The 22,363-nt window shown below is 51.6% G+C and overlaps 1 protein-coding gene across 5 annotated transcripts in view; it reads left to right on the top strand.

Annotated features, from left to right (window-relative positions):
* The window catches only part of LOC139353068 (uncharacterized), a 569,019-nt gene that overhangs the window by 82,182 nt on the left and 464,474 nt on the right, over positions 1–22,363 (top strand). The window lies entirely within an intron of this gene.

Raw genomic sequence — 22,363 nt, 5'->3', positions numbered from 1 at the left:
TTCTACAACACGTTTGCTATTAACTACCTGCAAGCCACTTCTATCACTAAACATTTGGGTTGTCACAATATAGCTCTAGCAACGGTATACTTTCCTCCTCGATTCACGATATCCATACGCACTGGGAATCTCGCCTCGTGACGCCGAAAGGTAAACAAGTGTATTACGCAATTATAAAACCTAGCAATAAACTTGACTGCGTTTCCCTTGACGGACTTGAGTGACTTCGCGGTTACAAAAAACATCCCACGAAATCTGATTAGCGCCAGTTCTCTCTCGAATCTATCATCAGACCACTCGCCTTTACTCTTTAGCCTAAACCAACAGCCAGTTAGTAATGACAACCCCGACATGTTAACCTCTAACAGCATATAGTGGCTCAAATTAAAAAAATACGTAAGTTCTCACATTAAACTTACACCACAGCTAACCGGCGAAGACGACATCAACAGAACCGTAAGCATGCTAGAGTCAGTTTTGGCTCAGTGGCTCAAAGCGCAACTTAACACAAGGCACACGAATGCAGAAATAGAGCAGCTAGTTCTGGGAAAGCGTCGTTCCCGTCTCGATCGCCATCTGCAAAGCAACAGTTAAATGAAGCTTCCCGCCGACTCACCAAGGCACTACGACAAGAAGAAGACAGATCCCAAGAACGCTACATAGAACACCTATCTCCATCCAGCTCAAAATTGTCACTATGGAAAGCCCACTCAACACTGAGCCATCCAACAGTAACGGTTACGCCAATAAGGACCCCTGCAGGCTGCTGGGCCCGAAGCGACAAAGACAGAGCCGACACATTCGCTGCCCACCTTAAAAATGTGTTCCAGCCAAATCCAGCAACAAACGTGCGTAATATAAGATCACAAACTGAAGACGACTTTCCTATTGCCGAACCAATTGTATTTCGACCATGCGAAGCCACTATGCGCTGTTGGTACCATATGCCAGATATTCAACGCGATGACAAGACTGGGCTGCTTCCCAAAGAGGTGGAAAAAAACACACGCTCACCTCCTTACACAGACCGATAAGTTTACTTTCGTATCTATCAAAACTCTTTGAAAAATGCCTTCTAACCCGTATCATACCATACTTCAGAAGACATAATAGTATCCCAGCACATCAATTCGGCTTTCGCGAAAAACATGGAACTATCGAACAGGTGAACCGCATAACATCAGAAATTCGAATTGCATTTGAAAACAGGGAATACTGCACGGCGGTATTTTTGGACGTCTCTCAAGCATTCGACAGAGTATGAGCTTGACGGCCTAATGCATAAAATCAAAAAAATGCTCCCTAATAGCATGCATAAACTCTTGAAGTCATATCTTTACAACAGGATATTTGTTGTGAGATGCAATACTTCCATGTCAGCTGAGCATAACATCGAAGCTGGAGTTCCTCAAGGCAGCGTTCTCGGGCCAACTTTATACCTACTCTACACTTCTGATATTCCTACGAGCAGACAACTGACTATGTCTACGTTGGCCGACGACACCGCGATCCTCAGCCGATCTAAATGTCCACAACAAGCATCAGCGCAACGTGCGGTCCATCTAGATGTAGTAGAGAAATGGCTCTCAGACTGGCGTATAAAAGTAAATGAGCAAAAATGTAAACAAGTAACCTTTACCTTAAATAGACGAAATTGTCCGAATCCTTACACTAAACAACACCGTGCTTCCTCAGTCAGATGAAGTAACATATCTTGGCGTACATCTCGACAGACGGCTTATCTGGCGCACGCATATTAAAGCTAAACGAACTCACCTTAGGCTGAAGGCAAACAGTCTGATTTGGCTTATAAACTTCCGCTCCACCCTCAGTCTGGACTACAAGGTCCTTCTACAACTCCGTTTTGAAACCAATCTGGACTTATGGCTCTCAGTTGTGAGGAGCGCCAGCAACAGCAGCGTAGAAATCGTGCAGAGAGCCCAAGCAAAGATCCTGAGAACTATCACCGGGGCATCGTGGTACGTTCGAAGTGGAAATATTCAGAGAGACTTGAATATACTCCCCGTTCGAGACGTAAGAGCGCAACACATGGAAAATTACTATACAAAGCTGTCAGCCCATCCAAACCACCTCGCTAGAGCATTAACGTTGGTATGTAGCCGTTCCCGCCTTCGTCGTAACGACCGTCTCATCCAGCGACAACTATTAGGCCAGTCTAACATAAATACAGTTTAACAAACTGTTAGAATAATGTAGTACTCTTAGATTCCGTATACCGGGGTATCTGACAAAGTTCTGATTTCACCTACTACCTTGGTTGTGTATGCTAACTTTGTATCGGGATCTGCCAAGAGGATTTTATGGCTTTGTACTAAGGTATTTTTTCTGTTCATCGCTTTCTGTTACTGGCTGAATTTGAAATTGTCTTGGCATCTTGCTATTATTTGCTACATTAGAAACTCCAAGAGTTATTTTCCCTGTATAATCGGTTTTTGCTGTCTTATACATATAATTTATGTGTCGAGAACAAATTGACTGATCAACCTACATAGGTACCGTTTTTGATTGTGATTGTAGGGAGTTCTTAGTACGCTGTATGACGCTACCACCCAGCTTGTTTTTATAAATATGGTTATAGGCCTTGAACTGATTGGTATTAGTGATTGGTGATTTTTTAATTGCGGGTTTTACCTGCGTATGATTTGGATTACGGTAAAGATGTGGATGGAATCTGTGCTTTATGGGTACCGTTCGATAAGCTTTACAGCCCTACTTTACAACCCTTTGGCTGATAACATAGGTGCTTTTCCTAAATACCATGTTTTATGTGTCTGATTATTCCTAGTGTTTTGGTTCTCGAGCAGACTGTAGGGGCGAAATTTCACAAAAAGACGCCTTCGTAGCAGAGTTGCCAGAAGCGGAAAAAATTTATATATATAAATGTCGGTTTTCTGTTACATAGGATAGAGATGACACTATGCGCCTAAAAATGAGAGGTTTTTAAGGACTGCAACCGTTCTGAACAGTCTTTAAGTCACGTTTGTCTGAAAAATGGCAATATGCGCCAAAAGATGATATGTTTTTAAAGACTGCAACCGTTCCGAACAGTCTTTAAGTCACGTTTGTCTGTAAAATAGGATGCTAGGCATTTTGAGATCGCTGTCCAATCTAACGGGGTGTTGTATGACTATAGCACTGCGTCTGCTTATCCGGTAATCTTATCTCAGATTGCTAAAAGGATTCCGTAGTATTTCGGTAAACCGATTCTGTCTTCGTAAATTTGCAACCCTATTTTTCCACGACGCGTATTCAGATTTGTTTCTCGAAAAAACTCTAAGCGATCGGAGAATGTCTGGTAGCTTGTCGGGCTAACTAAGATTGTGTGCTCTCTTTAATCTCTCTTTTAATTGATTGATCTTGATGTTCTGAAAAAAAATTGGGGTGAAGTATTTTTCTACTAACTTACCAAGGTTTGCCTCTACGACAATTTTAATCTTTTCATCAACGTCTCTTTCAGTCATGATCCGAGCGCTTACATGTGGGCTACTGGGCGATGAAGGTCCAGTAAGGTTTGCTAATCTGTCTGCTAGATTTTTAGGTATTTTAGTTAGGATATATGAGCAATGGAAAGTTCAGTTTCACTTGATTTAATTTACTCAGAACTCCGAAGTTTGTTACTTTAGAAGTTTAATTATAGTATACTGTAAGCAGCTAGCGGCGTTTTTAAACGGCACTCTTTTGCACTTCTGGGTCGCGGTGTTTAGTCTTCGCTTCTCACTTTTTAGGTGGAGTTATTACTGAAACGGCGGGATTTTTATTACCGATTTACGCGGGGCGTCGAACTTGAATCCTTTCGCGGTCTTATAATGTCCCTGTTCGGGCGCCAGTTTAAAGATTGATTACTTCTTTTTTAACCAAACTTTTCTTTATTGAGTTGGATTACGAACTAACTTTACTTAGGTTTAACGCCTCCGCTGATGTTGTCGATTCTGCTGACGTTCTTCGTTATCATTGGCTGCTGCTGTTGCTACCGTTGCTGACCTTTTAACTTGATTTTTGAAGGAAAAATTATTAAAATCGGCCCACTCTACCTTATAGCTGCCATATTATCGCCTATTTCAATAGAGAATTCTTGGTTCATTTTTAAAATTTGTTCATAAGAAACGAAATATTCTTGCTATACAACAATTAAACTTATGTTTATCGATTATTTTAATCGGTTTGTTATTTTTAATTCTTTTCGTAGAAAAGAACAATGAAATATTGCACATTTTTATACCCGTTACTCGTAGAGTAAAAGGGTATACTAGATTCGTCGGAAAGTATGTAACAGGCAGAAGGAAGCGTTTCCGACCCCACAAAGTGTATATATTCTTGATCAGGATCACTAGCCGAGTCGATCTAGCCATGTCCGTCTGTCCGTCTGTCCGTCTGTCCGTCTGTCCGTCTGTCCGTCTGTCTGTCCGTCCGGATGAACGCTGAGATCTCGGAAACTATGGGAGCTAGGCTATTGAGATTTGGCGTGCAGATTCCTGAGCTTCTCACGCAGCGCAAGTTTGTTTCGGCACAGTGCCACGCCCACTCTAACGCCCACAAACCGCCAAAAACTGTGGCTCCTACAGTTTTGATGCTAGAATAAAAATTTTAACTGAAATGTATTGTTCTCATCAATACCTATCGATTGACCCAAAAAAAAGTTTGCCACGCCCACTTTAACGCCCACAAACCGCGAAAACCTGTGACGCCCACAATTTTCATGCTAGATAAAAAATTTTAACTGAAATGTATTGGTCTCGTCGATACCTATCGATTGATCCAAAAAAAAATTTGCCACGCCCACTCTAACGCCCATAACGCTTAAATCTGTATACCGCCGGTAGGTGGCGCATTTTAATCTAGTTAAAACTCAATACCACAGGCCCAATTTCAACTGCCTTTTCTCCTCTCTGGGCATGGCGTTGGCGTACATCACAGACTACTCCCAAGCCAAATACATTCCTGTTATTGACGGTAGAATCCTAGTGTGGGAACAGTTCGCGTATGTTAGACATTCAGTAAATCTTTTAGACTATAGGCAAGTAATTGAAGAGACACACAATATGGGCGACATGTTTGTTACGTACGCCCTCCACATAGAAAAATTCACATAGAGAAACAACTACGAATCTATAGCCAGGGGGAGGGGAGCATGTGACTTACCAGACTCATACCGGTAAAGGCAGAAGTAAATGCAATTCGGCAACTCTCGGCGATCTCGGGGACAGACCAACGGCCACGATCGACCTACTGGTAACCATACTCCGGTAGCTGGCAAAGGGCAACAGCCGGCGTTGACTCCCAAGATAGCAGATATCAAGAAACAGTAATCCTAGGTGGGAGCACCTAGTTTATCCGATCCATACCGGCAGCCAAGTAAAAGCTCTAGTCTGGTATAAAGGACCTTAGACAATTAAAGAAAGGGAGAGAATCAATTTGGGTGTCTTGCTGACGGAAGCCGGCAGCTCCGAGGGAAGGCGACTTTCCCAGGGGGTAGTCCACGGAGTCTTCTGCCACCAGGACCAGCCACCATATCCAACAGTCCTTGAGGAGAACACAATTGCAGCCCGAAAGAATCTTATGTGCCATTGTCATCAAAGAACGTGGAGATGATCAACAATAAGGACGCCATCCGACATACTATGAGGAGTTAAATAACTCCCCACAAGTAGAAGCAGCAACAGATGGCCGGCCGCTTACCAGATACGCGGCGAATTCGCGTAGTAACGGCACGGCGAAGAGAGTTTAGAGACCAAAGATGGAGAGCGAGAGAGTGTGGAGACCAAGTACGGAGAGCGAGAGAGTTTGGAGACCAAGCATGGAGATCGAGAGAGAATGGAGACTTCGCGGGCAAGGCAAGAGTGCCGTGTGCAAAAACAGGATAACGGAACTCCACCGGACCTTGGACTCTTCCGTGAACTTTGGACCGGGAGAGGAAGTGCCACATCTCGGCAGTGGAGCGGCACACAGGCGTGCCACAAGAATCACGGGAATCAGCGGGATGGCAGCAGTGGGCGGAGCATCGATTGGAAGCGGTACGTGAAGGACAAGTGGGTCAACCAGGAGTCACGGACTTTGGACCCGGGGTGGAGAGATCCAGCGGGCCGTGCGCAAAAGGGAAATTACGGTTCCCGGAGGCCCTATATAAGGCCGCAGTGCGCTGGCAGCTGGATCAGTCGATCACAAGGAGTCAAACCGTCAAGATCACTCAGATACCAAAGTGAACAATCAAACAACCAGATAATCTACAAGGGAGCAACAGCAAGTCGAGTCGCCAGAGAAGCAGCGCCGTTGGTGCCTACGAGGAGCAAGATTGCTACGTCGAGACGTTCGGGATTGGAATATCAGGAATCTCCGAATTGAGACGCAGGTAGCTGAGGTCCAGAGGGCATCACACGGCTAGGTCAAGGCGGTCGATTAACCTTATCCACAAGGTCCTGGCGTTACGCCTGGAGAGAGTATAACAAGCCAGAAGGAAGAGCGGTCGATCGCTAGGGTCTAGGGAGAGCCCTACAGTTTCGACTTGCGAGGTCCCGGAGCGTCGTGCCCGAACCCCAAATATAACAAAGCCAGAAGGGAGAGCGGTGGATCGGTACGGTCTCATGTGGAATTGTCCAGGAGAGCCCTACGGATTCGACTTGCGATGTCCCGGAGCGGCGTGCCCGAACCCCGAGTACCAAAAGCCACGCGGAAACGGACCAAAAGCAAAAGGTTGAGGCTAGGGTGGAACGGTCGTTTACACTAGGCGTGGAAGCGAAGTAAGGCGCGAGGCAGCTTCCTGGCGTTCCGCCTTGACTGTCCGCGCGGGCTGAGCGGAAACCCCAGTGGGACCATCCGGGACAGAGCAAGAAACAGGCGGCGGTGTGTCGAAAGGAGCAATCCTGGAGAGCGCAGCTTCTGTTCACCCTAGTCTGACAACGGTGACGCTAAGCCCGTACGGCTGATCCCCCTCGCGAGTCCGAGTCGTTACCAGCAGTCACCAAGTCAAGCGTGAGGAGTGAGCAGGGAAGGGAAGGGAAGGGCTCTGAAGTGGTTTATCGCCAATAACAAACAATGGAGAACCTGGGCGGAGTTAATGGATAGTTTCCACACATACTTTCTACCGAGAGACTTCTTCACCAGGCGGATGAGGTCAGGCAACGGAAGCAGGGCTTCAGCAAGTCGTTCAAAGACTACGTGATCGACATGCAGACGATGTTGAGGCCACTTAATTATTCCGCTAAGAAGACCCTAAGGATCATCAAGGAAAACTGCACCCCCAGTCTAAGGATCTTCCTAAGGGCATACAAAGTGTCGTAGACGAGTATGAAGAACTCGAAAAGGAGCCGGAAGCGTTCGCGCAGGAAAACAAATTCTCAAAGACCAAGTCGGCATCACCAACGCAAGTAACATGCAGAGGATGCGAAGAGACCGGAATCCAGGAGACACGGGGAAACGACCAATGGTCGCCACCTAACCGAGGACCACGGCAGCAGGCAACAGGAGCACCACGCGGAGGCCAATGGACACCACCACAACAGCAACAGATGCAGCCAGCAAACACTGTTTGGAGGCCACCAAGTACAACACAAAGGCCTCGTGAAACGACACACATCACAGACCCCCAGGAGGCCTGCCGAAAGTGCGGCGGTCATGGACACTGGGCGCGGGAATGTCGGCACCAACGCTTGTTGTTCTGCTGGGTGTGCGGGAGAGTAGGCGTCAGGAGCGTCGAATGCTGCCACCAGGCGGGAAATGCCCAGCGATCTCAGTCGCAGAGAGGCGAGCGGGGGTCGCAAGATGCTACCTCTCCAAACTAACAGGAAAGCTGATCGAGGAGGAGCAGCAGTTGTCCGCAGCGGTGAAGATTGATGGGGGCACATACAAGGCCACAATCGACACCAGGGCAACAGCAAGCTTTATAAGCAAAGAGCTGGCGGACGACCTGGCTGCCCTCGGAAAGATTACGAGGATACGACGGCAAGTTAGGTTGGCAGACGGAAGATGTGGCGGAATAGATGAGCAGCTGGAGGTGGAAATCGCGTTCGGGAACAAGCGACTGAGCATGAGCCTGCTGATACTACCAGGGTAGTGGATTCATTGCTGTTGGGATGGAACTTTCTAATACAAGTCGGTACCGAGATTAAGTGCGCTGGACACGAAGTGATAATACCGGCCAGAAATCGTCACAAGGGATGGCTCGAGGAGAAGCTATCGGTGGCAGTCGTACAACGGGCAAGCGAAGATGACGACACGACGAAATTCCTGGAGGCAGAGCAAGCGAGTTTCAGCAGCATGAAGGGAGCGTCAAACATGGCAGAGCATCAAATCACGATAAAAGACGACAAACCAATAAAGCAGCGATACTACCCCAAGAATCCGAAGGTTCAAGGGGAGATCAATGCGAAGGTGGACGAGCTTCTCCAAATGGGATACATAGAACACTCAACAAGCCCATACAGTTCTCCCATCGTGATGGTTAAAAAAAAGACGGGCAAATGGAGACTATGCGTCGACTTTAGGCAAATCAACGCTAAGTCTATAAAGGATGCCTACCCGATGCCTTGAATAAGTTATATTCTCGACCAACTGAGGGAAGCACGGTACATCAGCAGCTTGCACCTAAAGGATGGGTACTGGCAAATCCCACTGAAAGCAGACAGCAGGCAGTATACGGCGTTTACAGTGCCGGGGAAAGGTTTATTCCAATGGAGAGTAATGCTATTCGGACTTCATTCGGCGTCTGCGACCTTTCAACGGGTGCTGGACCGGGTGATCGGTCCCGAAATGTCGCCGCACGCATTTGCTTACCAGAATGACATCATAGTGATCGGGCGCTCGCTGGAATAACACAAGGCCAACCTAAAGGAAGTGTTCCGACGGCTAAAGGAGGCAAATTTGAGGTTAAACCCGGAGAAGTGCCAATTTTTCAAGAAAGAGCTGTTATGTCTTGGTCATCGAGTGACTAGCGAAGGAATAGGCACGGATCCGGAGAAGGTAGCAGCCATCGCCGAACCACCATCGCTAAAATCACCATCGACAGTAAGAGAGCTCCTACAGTACCTGGGCGTAGCATCATGGTACCGCCGGTTTGTACCTGACTTCGCAATAATAGTCAAACCTCTCAACGATCTGCTACGCAAGCGCAATAAGTGGGTGTGGACAAAGGAACATCAGACGGCGTTCGAAGAGATGAAGGCAAGACTCGTCGCACACCCCGTACTGACATGCCCGGATTTTGACAAACCATTCATCTTGCAAACTGACGCGAGTGACTACGGCATCGGGGCAATCTTGACCCAGGAAACTGAACGAGGCGAAAAGGTAATCTCTTACTCAAGCCGAACGCTCAACGGCGCTGAGAAGAATTACTCAACGACCGAGAAGGAGTGCTTGGCAATCGTCTGGGCGATCCGAAAGCTCAAGCCGTATCTGGAAGGTTACCACTTTAAAGTAGTAACCGACCACGTGGCGCTGAAGTGGCTCAACAGCATAGAAAGCCCTTCAGGGAGGATCGCCAGATGGGCCCTGGAGTTGCAGCAGTACGACTTCGAAATAGCGTACAGAAAAGGACAACTCAATGTTGTGGCAGACGCTTTTTCAAGGCAGCCACTGCCGGAAACGCTTCGAGGGATCAAGGAGACGTCGGCGGCGGAAGCTTCTGCAGCATGCAGCTGGATTCTGGAAATGCGCGAAAAGATAAGAACCCAGCCGCAAAAGTATCCGGACTACGTGATGGAGGGTAACACCCTGTAAAGGAATATACCTCATAGAGCGGGCAGCGAAGATGTCGCAACATGGAAGATGTGCGTTCCGAAAGCTCTACGGGAAACGGTGCTGAAGGAGAACCATGACTCACCGGCAGCTGGCCATGTAGGACGCCGAAAGACAATAGCACGTCTGGCAGCCCGGTAATACTGGCCAGGAATGCACGTAGACGCCCGAGCCCACGTCCGAGGATGCGAGACATGCATGAGATTCAAGCCGAATCAGATGCAAATGGCTGGGAAAATGCTGACGCAGGTGCCACAGGAACCATGGGCTACGATATGTGCGGACTTCGTCGGACCCCTGCCGCGTTCGAACCACGGCAACCAAATGCTGCTGGTATTGATAGACCGGATCTCCAAGTGGACTGATCTGGTGCCGCTGGGAAGCGCGACGGCTTTTAAAGAACGCAAGCTTTTAAAGAACACATAACCGCGAGGTATGGGGTCCCCAAAATAGTCATAACGGATAACGGAGTTCAGTTTGCCAGCAAAATTTTCAAGAGTTTCCTGGCCGAAATGGAAGCTAATCAACAGTTCACAGCTCCATACACCCCACAGGAGAACCCGACTGAGAGAGCCAATAGGACGGTGAAAACAATGTGTCGACGGTCGAACATTGTAATCGATAGGTAGACTAAGTATTGTAAGAGAAATCTAGTATTTGTTAATTTATCCGATCTCGTATGGATTTCTTGGCCCTTGAAGTGCGGGCCTACTAATATCGGTTTAATGGATGCCGCCATAAATTGTGCTTTTCATTGTCTTGTGAATCGTAGGAGGGCACACTGCGGTAAGATTAAGTTAGTTTGAAATGTATGAGTCTGATTTGAATTGTTAACAGAATAAAACGATCGCCCCGAGCGACTGCCACGAGCGCCACCAGGCGCACGCCGCCCTTAAAGTTCACCCTCTCTTCGGACCTACGCGTGTGGGGTAGTCGTTAACAAGGCAACTCCATATGATGCAAGACAACTCCTTTTATTCGCATTCCTAGGGAGACTGTAAGGGCAACTTGCGCTGGAGGACGGCTTGACGACCAGCTAGAGAGTTGCCAGGAGCAATTCCCGTACCAGTAGAGGAGCCGCAGGCAGCGACATAGACGGGCGCAGACAGCGCCGAACACTGGGTACGGACGGAGTCGCAGTCAGCGACAGGGAGACGCAGGCCGCGTCAGTTAAGGAGACCGCAGACAGCGGTCAGGAGGCGCAAGGAGCGCCAAGCACGGGGTCCGCAGACAGCGGGCCAGAAGACGCAAGGAGCGTCAAGCATCGCCTGCCGCAGCCAGCGGCCAGAAGGCACAGGTGCCGCCATTTTGGAGAGCGCTGAGGCAGCGCCGTATTTGGACCTGTTAGGATGCAGCATTCCCCGAAGAGGAGCTCGCGGCTGAGAGGAGGGGAAGCCACCCCTACAGCAGCGCGAGCGGATCAGCAGCCAGTGAGTAGTGGAGCAGAAAACCGGGCGCGAGTGAACATAACCTCGGCGGCGGCCATTTCTAGCCCAGCCACTACGGTGACTACAGTAGCGTCCCAACCGAGGAGTACTGCTGTCACAGCTGCGGGATCAGAGCCGGAGACGAACCAGTCCCTCACGTCGGACCTTTTGAAAAGGATCGCGGCGTTGGAGGAGGAGCTAAAGCAGGTTAAAGCCCTGAACAGTGTGAGCACCGCCAATTGCGCGCCAATCGCAGTTGGCCCAAGCGCAGATGGCGCCAACAGTGGAGCGTCGGGGTGGCCGCCATCTTGGAGCGGACCGCCATTAGCCACATCTAACGGTGAGGCCTCAACTAACGGGGTCGGGCCGGTCCCACATAGCGGTGTCGGTGCGAGCAGTGCGGCCTGCACGCTGCCGCCATCTTGGAGTGGACCGCCATTGCTAACGACTAGCAATCATTTTGTGGAGCCACTGTGTGCTACAAGTGTTGCGCAGACAGCGCATGGATTCGTGCTACCGGGCGGGAGCACCCACAACGTGGCAACAGCATCGCCATTTGTTGGGTCCTACGCCCCGATAACGCCGAATGAATCCCAAAGAGTGTACGGGCCAAGGAAGCTTCCGGACCTGTCTGTATTTGGAGGGCAGCCCGAGGAGTGGCCGATCTTTAACTGTGCGTTTGTGGAGACGACCCAAGCATACAACTGCACAGACTTGGAGAACAACCAGAGGTTGTTGAAGGCGCTGAAGGATGAAGCACGCGAGACAGTGAAGTCGCTGCTGATTCACCCTGGGAACGTCAGCGCCGTGATGGAGCAGCTGCGCTTTAGGTTTGGCCGACCGGAGCAGCTTATACGCAGCCAGCTGAACAGCGTGCGAGAGGTGCCGCCGATTTCGGAGCAGCACCTGGCGAGGATCGTTCCCTTCGCAACCCGAGTGAGTAACCTCACGGCCTTCTTGCAGTCAGCGAAGGCGGAGCAGCACCTGCGGAACCCAACGCTAATGGAGGAGCTTGTGGCAAAGCTTCCTACGAGCAAGCGAGTAGACTGGGCCAGGCACGCTGCATCGATCGAGCCCTTTCCCACTTTGGCACACTTCAGCGTGTGGCTACAGGAGTACGCAAACGTCGTGTGTACGGTTTTGGACGTCGAGGGAAAGGAGCCGAGGCGTCGAGTTCTGCATGCGAGCGTCGACCAGAACGGATGCGGTCAACAGGATGATCGGCATGGAGGTTGTCCAATTTGTGGAGGGCAACATGCTGCGACGAGCTGCAGGGAGTTCATTGGAGCTTCGCCACCGGGTAGGTGGAGCATGGTGAGGAGGCACCGGCTCTGCTTCACATGCTTACGGAGTGGACATACGACCAGAACCTGCGATGTACATGGCGAGTGCCAGATCAACGGATGCCGCAGATTGCATCACCGTCTGCTACATGGTGCGGACGAGGAGCGAAGATGGCCGGCGCAGCGAGGTGGCTTCAGGAGCCACAACGGAGGAAACCAGCTGTCAGCAGTTTCCAGACGCGGCCCGGACAGGAGGTCTTCGCCACGAGGTGGTTACAGGGACCACGAGGGGAGCCTACAGTCGGCTGTCCCCAGAAACAGCCTGGAGATAAGGGCCCCGCAGCCAGCGGAGGCGCCCGTGCAGAGGAACTTAAACTGCGTTGACGCCGAAGGAGGCCGACTTTTGTTCCGTATACTGCCAGTAACGCTGTACGGAGCTGGTCGCCAGGTGGATACATACGCGCTCTTGGATGAAGGATCCTCCGTCACGATGATCGATGACGAGCTACGGAGGGATCTGGGAGTGCGAGGCGTACATCGACAGCTGAATATACAATGGTTTGGAGGAAGGGCCAGCAGAGAGCCCAGCAACGTGGTGAGCCTAGAGATAAGTGGAGCTGGGAAGTCCACTCGCCACGCTTTGAGGAACGTGTACTGTAACGAACTGATTTTGTGTGTCTGCTCGCTACGAGATTCGTGCGGCTAGCTCAGAAGATTGTGTGTTCGTCCCACCAAATTTATATGACGTGATTGCCCGTAGATCAGTGAGAAAACAAAGTGTTCAACTGGTAACAGTGGGATTTATTCTCGTGGTATTGGTACAGCGGGTGCGTGGCTATGCTGGCTTCTGTATCTCCTTGTTCTGGTTCCGCCGGCTGCTGGTGCTCCTCCTTCTGGCTTGTCGACGCGTTGACTCGGCTTCCGCTTGGCTCCTGGGTCTCGGGACGCTCGTAGTGGACGCCTCTGTTCACTCGCCGACGCGCTGCCTCGGGGTCGCTTGTTGCGCCTTAGACCCGCAGAGAGTTCGGCCTTGTGGGCTTAGGGAAGCGTCACCGTTCTCAGACTAGGGTGAACAAGCTTTGCTCTCCAGGCTGACGCCTTTCGAGGCAATACCTGTCCCTTGCTCTGTCCCGGACGGTCCCGCTAGGTTCTTGCTCAGTTCGCGCTGACAGTCAAGGCTGCCGCCCGGAGGCTGTCTAGCGGTTCACTTCGCTTTACGCCCATCGCAGACGAACGTTCCACCCGGCTTCACCCTAATGCGTGACGTCCGCGACGCTCCTGCGCTCCCCAATGAGCTCCGCGCGGCGATGGTAACGTGGCTGCCGGAAATGTCTGCTGGCGTCGCTGTCGATGTCCTCTGCGCTGTCTTCTGACCAGTATCTCGTTGTTCTGGCGCTCGGGGAGCTGGGCGGTCGCTGCTCGGGAACTTCGCCGGTAATCGCAGGGCTCTCCAGGCTTCCGCCTCTTGAAACCGCAAATCGATCTACCGCTCGTCCGTCACGCCAGGTCCTGCTTGGTCGGGCAAGGCACACTGGGTCGCAGACAACTTTCCTCCCCAAGCTGACGGCTCTTCGTCGTAGGACTCTTTTGCTTCTCTCTGACAGACCCGCCGGGCGACTCGCCAGGGTGTGGTCGTGACAAAGTTAGAAAACAAACGCCTTGACTTAGCCGCGTGATGCCTTCCAGAACTCAGCCACCTGTGTCTCAATTCGGAGATTCCTGATGTCCTAATCCCGAACGTCTCGACGTGGCGATCTTGCTCCTTGTATGCTTCCCACGACGCTGCTTCCGACGACTCGCTTGGTTGTAGCTCCCTCGTAGATTACTTGCTTGACTGATTGCTCACTTGGTACTTTGACTGATCTTGAAGGCTTGACTCCTCGTGATCGACTGATCCAGCTGCCAGCGCTCTGCGGCCTTATATAGGGCCTCCAAGCACCGTTATTTCCCTTTTGCGCACGGCCCGCTGGATCTCTCCACTCTGGGTCCAAAGTTCGTGCCTCCTGGATGACCCACTTGTTCTTTATGTACCGCTTCCAATAGATGTTCCGCCCACTGCTGCCGTTCCGCTGATTCCCGTGCCGCTTGTGGCACGCCTGTGTGCCGCTCCACTGCCGAGATGTGGCACTTCCTCTCCCGGTCCAAAGTTCACGGGAGAGTCCAAAGCCCAGTGGAGTTCCGTTATCCCCTTCTGCATACGGCACTCTTGCTCTGCCCGCGAAGTCTCCATTCTCTCTCGATCTCCATCCTTGGTCTCCAATCTCTCTCGCTCCCCTTCATTGGTCTCCAAACTCTCTCGCTCTCCATCCTTGGTCTCCAATCTCTCTCGCTCTCCTTCATTGGTCTCCAAACTCTCTCGCTCTCCTTCGTTGGTCTTTAAACTCTCTCGATCTCCACCCTTGGTCTCCAAACTCTCTCGTTCTCCTCGCCGCGCCGTTACTACGCGAATTCGCCGCGTATCTGGTAAGCGGCCGGCCATCTGCTGCTGCTTCTATTTGTGGGGAGTTATTCAACTCCTCACATTCCCCCCTTACTTCGGGAAACATTTAAGACTGGTTCCTACTCTCCGGCGTTTCCTTGCTTATCCTAGCCTTTGAGTCCTTGTGATTCCCGCGGCGCTCCCTCGTTGCTCCCTCGATGCTCCCTCGACGCTCTTAACTCCCTTGAGTTTCTACAGCGGGGGTCATCCGCCTCGTAGCAACTTTAAATCTCCCGCGCCGATATTTCCTGTGTTCCCACTGGGACATCGATACTCCTGGGCTATCGATCCCCAGCTCGCTGCTCATTGCTGCGTCTCACTCCTTTCGATGTTTCCTCCGCCTGGTCACACCATTCGTGCTTGATCGATATTTATTCGCATATCGATACCGACGGTGCGGCGTTGCCACCTGCTCGTTTGCGATATTTCCACCTTGGCCGATATTTCCATTGTCGTGTGCCCATCGATCGCACTATCGTCCAGTGCCAATCGATCGCCTATCGAGGCGCCCCCTTCCCTGGCTCGTGGTGATTTTGCAACTTTCATACTATGAAATTCATAGGTAAGTTTCTTTTGCATTTCCTTCACTCCTTTTCATCTCATCCTTTCGTCCTCTCTCGCCCTTCACTCGTCCTCTGTTGGCAGCATCTGACTCCACATTGGCAGCTTTCGAGAGCGGTTGCGTAGAGGACTTCGCATTCGCTTCGCAACCAGGACAGCCGGTAAGTATTTATGATGTCTTTCTGCTTCCTGCATTAAGCCCCCTTTAAATTTCAGGTTGCTGGTGCGGCCCATGCATGCCCCGTTCCTTTTCTTGTTTTTAGTCAACTGTTGGTGTGGTGCGTGTTTCTGTTTTTTTTTTTTTTTGTGACCAGCTGGCTACGGTGTAGATCTGATTCTGCACCGTCCTCCCCTTTTCCTCGGGTAACAACTAGACGAGCTCGTCCGGCGCATTCCGTATAGAATCTCCGGATGCTGCGGTGTATGTCTGGACTGCGCGTCTTGTGTTGCTTGTCTCCTTCCGCGCATACTCTCTTCTACGTTACCCGTATCCTTGTGCCGTTTTGTAAGTGTCCCTTCCGCCTGGCGTTATCGCGGATGACTCTGGCAACTGCCCGACGCTGAATCCTGTTGCCTTGCGGTCGGGATCACCATCCATCCCTATCCACGTCCTTGTGCCCTACCCTTATGGTTGACCTTTCTGCGTGGCGTGTGGATGACTCTCGCTTCGGCCTGACGCCTAATCCTGTGGCCTCGCAGTCTGGATCAACGTGTGATCCTTATCCATGTCCTTGTTCTATCCTGATTGTCCTTTCCGTGTGGCGTATGGATGACTCTCGCTTCGGCCTGACGCCTAATCCTGCCGCCTCGTACCCGTTGTTAGACATCTGATGTTTCTGCTGTCTGCTCGTTTACTTGTTGTTTGAGCTCGCCAACGTGAACTGTCTTTTCTTTCTTTGACTGTGTGTGGCGAATTTTGCAGATCACTGGAGAGACGAAATCTACAACCTGGTAAGGGCCATCGTACCTCGGGGCTAGTTTTGCGGCGAATCCTTCGGCCGCTTTGGACAGGTGATGTTCCTTGGCCCACACTATGTCGCCCACCGCTGGTGACCATTGCCTCCTTCTCAGATTGTAGTGTCTGGCTTGGTCCTGGGACGCCTTTTCCATATTTCGCCGCACGATCTCGAATACCTCTTTTAGTTTGTTGGCATTTTCCTCAGGGGTCTCCGTAGCTCGTCCAGTGCCTAGGGTTTCCTTATCATATAGGCTGCTGGGTAGACGTGGTTCCCTTCCCTGGGTAAGAAACGCCGGTGTATGGCCAGTGGATTCCGATGTGCTCGTGTTCACTGCTAGCATAATCTCCGGCCACTTCTCGTCCCAGTTTCTCTGGTCCTGCCCTGCGAACTGCGCAATCATGGTCTTGACCGTTCTGTTCGCTCGTTCGGTCGGATTTTCTTGTGGTGTGTATGGTGCGGTGAACTGTTGTCTGATACCCATCTCGGCCAGAAAACTCTTGAAGATACGGCTTGTAAACTGCACTCCGTTGTCCGTTATGACCACCTTCGGGACCACGTACCTTGCGATTATGCGCTCCCTAAACGCCTTCTTGAGCGACTCTGCCGTCGCACTGCGTAGGGGCACCAGTTCCGTCCATTTCAAAAACCTGTCTATCATGACCAGCAGCATTTGGTTCCCGTGCTTAGATCTTGGTAGGTGTCCAACGAAGTCTGCACATACCGTGGCCCATGGTTCCTCCGGCACTTGGGTCAACATCTTCCCAGCCGCCTGCATCTGATTGGGCTTAAACCGCATGCAAATCTCGCATTTTCGTACGTGGGCTCGGGCGTCTCTATGCATGCCTGGCCAGTAGTATCGGGCTGCCAACCGTGCAATTGTCCTTCGGCTTCCTACGTGTCCCGCGGACGGTGCGTCGTGGTTTTCCCTCAACACTGTTTCTCGTAGTGACTTCGGGACGCACATCTTCCATGACGCGACGTCTTCACTGCCTGCTCGGTGAGGTATGTTTCTGTACAGTGTCTCACCATCCATAACATAGTCCGGGTACTTCTGCGGTTGGGTCCTTATCTTTTCGCCCATGTCCTTGATCCAGCTGCACCCTCCTGAAGCTGTAGTTGCCGATGCCTCCTTTAAACCTCGTAGCGTTTCCGGTAGTGGTTGTCTTGATAATGCGTCGGCCACCACGTTTAGCTGGCCCTTTCTGTACGCTATCTCAAAGTCGTACTGTTGTAGCTCCAGGGCCTATCTGGCGATCCTTCCTGAAGGGCTTTCGATGCTGTTGAGCCACTTCAGGGCCATGTGGTCGGTTACTACTTTAAAGTGGTAACCTTCCAGATATGGCCTGAGCTTCCGGATCGCCCAGACGATTGCCAAGCACTCCTTCTCCGTTGTCGAGTAGTTCTTTTCCGCGCCGTTCAGTGTTCGGCTCGAGTAGGAGATTACTCTTTCGCCCTTTTCGGTGTCCTGGGTCAGTATCGCTCCGATGCCGTAGTCGCTGGCGTCTGTTTGCAGGATGAAAGTTCTACTGAAGTCCGGGCATGCTAGCACTGGATCTGCCACGAGTCTTGCCTTAACCTCCTCAAACGCCCTCTGGTGCTCTGGTGTCCACTCCCACTTACTGCCTTTGCGCAGCAGGTCGTTCAGGGGTTTGACGATTCTGGAAAAATCTGGTACAAACCGGCGGTACCACGACGCTACTCCTAGGTATTGCCGGAGCTCTTTGACAGTCGATGGCGGTTCTAGTTCGGCGATGGCGGCTACTTTTTCTGGATCTGTTCCTATTCCATCGCTAGTCACTCGATGACCCAGGTACAGCAGCTCCTTTTTGAAGAATTGGCATTTTTCTGGATTCAGCCTCAGATTTGCCTCCTTTAGACGCCGGAACACTTCCCTCAGGTTTCTTTTGTGTTCTTCCAGCGTGCGACCGATCACTATTATGTCATCCTGGTAAGCGAATGCGTGAGGTGACATCTCGGGGCCAATTACTTGGTCCAAGACTCGCTGAAACGTTGCCGACGCCGAGTGAAGTCCGAACGGCATTACCCTCCACTGGAACAGACCTTTGCCTGGTACCGTAAATGCTGTATATTGCCTGCTACTTTCTTCTAGTGGGATCTGCCAGTATCCATCCTTCAGGTCCAAACTGCTGATGTACCGCGCTTCTCTTAGTTGATCTAGGATGTAGTTTATGCGGGGCATTGGGTAGGCATCCTTCACTGACTTCGCGTTGATCTGCCTGAAGTCGACACATAGTCTCCACTTGCCTGTCTTCTTTTTCACCATCACGATGGGGGAGCTGTATGGGCTCTTTGAATGCTCTATGAACCCCATTTGGAGAAGCTCGTCCACCTTTGCGTTGATTTCCCCTTGAATTTTTGGGTTCTTTGGGTAGTATCTCTGCTTGATTGGCTTGTCGTCCTTCATTTTGATCTGGTGTTCTGCCATATTCGATGTTCCCGACATTGTGCTGAAGTCTGCCAGCTCTGTTTCAAGGAACGCTGTAGTATCGTCCAACTCGTTTACTTGTTGAACGACTGCTACTGATAGCTTCTCCTCGAGCCATCCATTGTGTCGGTTCCTGGCTGGTATTATTATTTCGTGTCCAGCACACCTTATCTCGGTTCCGACTTGTTTCAGGAAGTTCCATCCCAACACTAATGGATCCACTACCCCGGGTAAAATCAACAGGCTCATGGTCACTTGTTTGTTGCCGAATTTGACCTCCACCTCGAGCTGCGCATTAATTCCGCCGCACCTTCCATCTGCCAACCTAACTTGCCGTCTCGTCCTTGTAATCTTTCCTAGAGCAGCGATATTGTCCGCCAATTCTTCGCTAACGAAGCTTGCCGTTGCTCCGGTGTCGATTGTGGCTTTGTAACTTTCCCCACCAATCATCACAGCTGCGGACAACTGCTGCTCCTCCTCGATTAGCTCGCCCGTTAGTTTGGAGAGGTGGCATTGTGCGATCCCCGCTCGCCTCTCTGCGGCTGAGATCGCTGGCCATTTCCCGATCGTTGGCAGCAATCGACGCTCCTAACACCCACCTTGCCGCATATCCAGCAAAACAGCAGCCGCTGGTTACGACATCCTCTAGCCCAGTGTCCGTTCCCACCGCATTTCCGACAGGCCTCCTGCGGGTCTGTGATATGGGTGGCATCTTGTGGCCTCTGTGTGTTGCTTGGCGGCCTCCACAAGGTATTGTTTGGCTGTCTCTGTTGCTGTGGGGGTGGTGTCCCATGACCTCCGCGTGGTGCGTCTGTTGCCTGCTGTCGTCTGGCTTGGTGTGGTGGTGACCATTGGACGTTTCCTTGTATGTCCTGGTTATCTGTCTCCTCGCATCTTCTGCATGTCACCTGTGTTGGTGACGCCGACTTGGTCCTTGAGAACTTGTTCTCCTGTGCGAAAACTTCCCGTTCCTTTTCAAGTTCTTCGTACTCGTCTGCTAATATCATCAGCGTGTCCAGGTCCGACACTTTGTATGCCCTTAGGAAGATCCTTAGACTAGGGGTGCAGTTTTCCTTGATGATCCTTAGGGTCTCTTTAGCGGAGTAATTAAGTGGCCTCACCATCGTCTGCATGTCGATCATGTAGTCCTTGAACGACTCGCTGAAGCCTTGCTTCCTTTGCCGGACCTGGTCCGCCAGCCTGGTGAAGAAATCTCTTGGCAGGAAATATGTGTGGAAACTTTCAATGAATTCTGCCCAAGTTCTCCACTGCTTATTGTTGGCGATGAACCATTTCAAGGCCCTTCCTTTTAGCAACTCCGGCATCGCTCGAGGGATCATATCAAGCTCCAAACCGTACGTGTTGGCGGACCATTCTACCTGCTCCAGGAACTCGAATGGTTTTTCCGCCCCGTCGAACCTGAACGACCATTCGCGGACCTGCTTAGCGACCTTTGCATAGTCCGACTGGCTTGGTCTCGGGATCAGCGCTGCTGCTTTCTTTTCTTGGCTTGATTCTCTCCTGTGGGCCTCTTTCTGCATGTTGTCAACGCTCAGGCTTGCCACCAGGTTGTCCCCTTCAGCGTTCGTTAACGTAATGCTTGGGCCGGCTCTGTCGTAGTATGTCGCCTCTAGCTCGGCCCAGATGTCGACGAGTTGTGGATCGTTCTCTGTTTCGGAGTAGTATTCCGATAGTGCCTTCCTCATGTCGTCTAGCCTGCCCTCCAGGGCGACGTTGAGCCTCTGTGCGACATGGGCGAAGTCTTCCTTCTTGAGGCGGTAAATCCACTTCTTTCCCATTTTTACTGTGCTGTTCTCACTGTTGGGACAATCACGTTGGGCGCCAGATGTAACGAACTGATTTTGTGTGTCTGCTCGCTACGAGATTCGTGCGGCTAGCTCAGAAGATTGTGTGTTCGTCTCACCAAATTTATATGACGTGATTGCCCGTAGATCAGTGAGAAAACAAAGTGTTCAACTGGTAACAGTGGGATTTATTCTCGTGGTATTGGTACAGCGGGTGCGTGGCTATGCTGGCTTCTGTATCTCCTTGTTCTGGTTCCGCCGGCTGCTGGTGCTCCTCCTTCTGGCTTGTCGACGCGTTGACTCGGCTTCCGCTTGGCTCCTGGGTCTCGGGACGCTCGTAGTGGACGCCTCTGTTCACTCGCCGACGCGCTGCCTCGGGGTCGCTTGTTGCGCCTTAGACCCGCAGAGAGTTCGGCCTTGTGGGCTTAGGGAAGCGTCACCGTTCTCAGACTAGGGTGAACAAGCTTTGCTCTCCAGGCTGACGCCTTTCGAGGCAATACCTGTCCCTTGCTCTGTCCCGGACGGTCCCGCTAGGTTCTTGCTCAGTTCGCGCTGACAGTCAAGGCTGCCGCCCGGAGGCTGTCTAGCGGTTCACTTCGCTTTACGCCTAGCGCAGACGAACGTTCCACCCGGCTTCACCCTAATGCGTGACGTCCGCGACGCTCCTGCGCTCCCCAATGAGCTCCGCGCGGCGATGGTAACGTGGCTGCCGGAAATGTCTGCTGGCGTCGCTGTCGATGTCCTCTGCGCTGTCTTCTGACCAGTATCTCGTTGTTCTGGCGCTCGGGGAGCTGGGCGGTCGCTGCTCGGGAACTTCGCCGGTAATCGCAGGGCTCTCCAGGCTTCCGCCTCTTGAAACCGCAAATCGATCTACCGCTCGTCCGTCACGCCAGGTCCTGCTTGGTCGGGCAAGGCACACTGGGTCGCAGACAACTTTCCTCCCCAAGCTGACGGCTCTTCGTCGTAGGACTCTTTTGCTTCCCTCTGACAGACCCGCCGGGCGACTCGCCAGGGTGTGGTCGTGACAAAGTTAGAAAACAAACGCCTTGACTTAGCCGCGTGATGCCTTCCAGAACTCAGCCACCTGTGTCTCAATTCGGAGATTCCTGATGTCCTAATCCCGAACGTCTCGACGTGGCGATCTTGCTCCTTGTATGCTTCCCACGGCGCTGCTTCCGACGACTCGCTTGGTTGTAGCTCCCTCGTAGATTACTTGCTTGACTGATTGCTCACTTGGTACTTTGACTGATCTTGAAGGCTTGACTCCTCGTGATCGACTGATCCAGCTGCCAGCGCTCTGCGGCCTTATATAGGGCCTCCAGGCACCGTTATTTCCCTTTTGCGCACGGCCCGCTGGATCTCTCCACTCTGGGTCCAAAGTTCGTGCCTCCTGGATGACCCACTTGTTCTTTATGTACCGCTTCCAATAGATGTTCCGCCCACTGCTGCCGTTCCGCTGATTCCCGTGCCGCTTGTGGCACGCCTGTGTGCCGCTCCACTGCCGAGATGTGGCACTTCCTCTCCCGGTCCAAAGTTCACGGGAGAGTCCAAAGCCCAGTGGAGTTCCGTTATCCCCTTCTGCATACGGCACTCTTGCTCTGCCCGCGAAGTCTCCATTCTCTCTCGATCTCCATCCTTGGTCTCCAAACTCTC

The sequence above is a fragment of the Drosophila suzukii genome, chromosome 3 (genome assembly GCF_043229965.1).
Source record: "Drosophila suzukii chromosome 3, CBGP_Dsuzu_IsoJpt1.0, whole genome shotgun sequence".
Classification (NCBI taxonomy): Eukaryota; Metazoa; Arthropoda; class Insecta; order Diptera; family Drosophilidae; genus Drosophila; species Drosophila suzukii.
The sequence above is the reverse complement of the archived record's forward strand: the minus strand, read 5'-3'. Positions and strand labels throughout refer to the sequence as shown.